This window comes from Chelonoidis abingdonii, chromosome 1 (assembly GCF_003597395.2).
Source record: "Chelonoidis abingdonii isolate Lonesome George chromosome 1, CheloAbing_2.0, whole genome shotgun sequence".
NCBI classification, from domain to species: domain Eukaryota; kingdom Metazoa; phylum Chordata; order Testudines; family Testudinidae; genus Chelonoidis; species Chelonoidis abingdonii.
The window spans coordinates 52817043-52819603 of record NC_133769.1 but is presented as its reverse complement, the minus strand read 5'-3'; positions in this window follow the sequence as shown (position 1 = coordinate 52819603).

The following is a 2561-nucleotide window of genomic DNA, read 5'->3' as shown; positions in this document are numbered from 1 at the left end:
TACAGCAGAGATCCCCAGGGTCTACCCTGAGAGACATCTGCCCTGAGAGACATTTTGAACGGACAGATTACTACATCTCTGTTACCTTTAGGAACCATTGATGGTAAATCATTTGTGTGCATATATTCACTTGCTTTAACCTGTAAATAATTCTTTTATTTCTTTTTCCTAGTTAATAAACCTTTAATTTCAGGATTGGCTACAAGCATTGTCTTTGGTGTAAGATCTAGGGTACCAGCTCATCTGGGGTAAGTGATTGGGACTGGAAGCAACCTGGATATTTTGTGATTTTTGATGTCAGTGACCATTCATCGTTAAATCCAGCTTGCCTGGTGATAAGATAGGCTGAAGAGCCTAAGGGGGACTGATTGTGACTCCATGGTAAGACTGTTATAGTGATCTAGGAGTTTACAATTATTACTGGTGAAATCTAATTACAGAACATACCACCAGTCTGGGGTGTCTGCCCTGTTTTTGACAGTCTTCCCTGAGGTTCACAGTCCACAGTCATGAGCTTCTCCAGACAGAGTGACACTCAGCATCTCTGAAAATCAGGCCCAAGGTGTCTCTGAAGCTGGCACCCCAAAACTGAAGCGCTCCAAGTTAATAGAATTATGCCCTTAATGACTTGCTCAAACTCACATAGAAGTCAGAGCCAGAGCCAGGACTAAAATGCAGGTCTCTTGTCTTCTGTTCCTGTGCTTTAATTACATTATCACTCCCTCAAAAGGAGTTTTGTTCTTAAAAGTACAAAGTAGAACTGTACATAATGTTTGCACCAGTTAAGTTGCAAATTGTGTAAAACTTACCTTAATATACAGACCAGATTTGTCAAAAGATTTGTGATCTTTAGAGCATGTCTGAGTAAACCTTCTACAAGCACTGAAGCAACTAGGCAAAGATTTGAAAGAATTTGGCCTGACTTATGGTTTTGCATTCCAATCACTCAACAAGCCTGGGGGTTTTGTTCTTTTTCACACAGGATAGAGCCATTACTGCCATGCATCACATGCAATAACTGAACTAAACTGCAATATTCTGAGCAAACACATAAAAGGCCCAATACTTTTTTTCATTCAGGCTTCTTCACACTGATCTGTTGGCACAGAACAGCCCTAAAAATGGTGTCAACAGCCACTGGAGGCGGCTACCTAGACATGCCAACCTTTGTACATGGATACAGGGGAAAGGAGGCATGGCAGAAATGTCCCTGAACTCCAGTGATCCTTGGCACACATAATAGCCCCTTGGTGCTATTTGTCATAAATCAGATTGTTCTTCTTTAGGCAGTGTAGCGTCTGTATGGCTCCAGGATTGGAGGAACATAAATATGGTTTAAAGCCAGCCTGTCCTAAAGTATACTAAGTGCCTCCTCAGCTGCAGCCCAAGATCTGTCCTTCTGTTTGTAATGCTTTTCAAACTGAAATATTCAGGATAAAGCAGTCTACTTTGGACTAACATTTGAAGTACTTGGAATCATTCTTTCTGTTCAGTTTATTCCTCTTCTAAGTTAAGAGCCCCATTAGTAGATGCAGAATAAGTCAATGTGATGGTTATATTACTTTCAGAAAGGACAGGGTGACATTTTGAGGACTGTGAATTGAGATTATTGGGTGCCAGGCTTTCAAATTTCATTTATGCCATTTTCACCTAATCACTGTTTTAGAACATATTATTTTGTCACAGAATCTGCTACAAATCCACCATGGACAATATAGCTCAGCTGGAATGACTGTCCATTGTGAAGTACAACAGCATATTATTAAGGTAATACATTGTGAAGTATAATAAATACATGCAAGCTTCCTTAGGTCAGTGGCAGACCACTTGCCTGGAGCAGCAGAGCTCTCTGTTACTTCTCATCTTTAGCTCTCACCAACAACCTCTACTACAAAATAAAGGAATTAATTGTTGTTACACTGCCAGAGGGATGTGAGGCTGATTCTAGCATATATCACTGATTTGCTTAAAAGTATGGTAATCTCAAGGTTGGTATAAAAATAAAAAGACAATATTGTGATATTTATCAATAAAGTCTATTCTGGCACCTGTACATCTGTATTACTGAAAGAAGCAAGTATTGATATTGTTCTGGTAAAGAAAAACATGAACTCTATGTAGGCCAAATAGGATTATCTTGCTAATGACAGCAATTTGCATTACTTTAATAGGATTTCTTTTTACCCATTTGTAGGAGAGAATGAAAGAAACTTCCCAGTTATTTTAAACAAAAAGTTCCCAAAATGAGTTCATAGGGTTATATATAATACTGGTACTTCATAGGCAATGCTTGCTAAACAAGGTCAAATGGAATGATACTGCAGCAGGGAATCATGGAGATTTATGTTTAATCAATCCACCTCATAGCAAATTACTTTCAAAATAAAAGGTGTCAGAGCAGGGGTGGGCAAACTTTTTGGCCCAAGGGCCACATCGGGGTATAGAAATTGCATGGCAGACCATGAATGCTCACAAAATTGGGGGTAGAGGATAAGGGCTCCCGTTGGGAGTGCGAGCTCTGAGTTGGGGCCAGAAATCAGGAGTTCAGTGTGCAGGAGGGG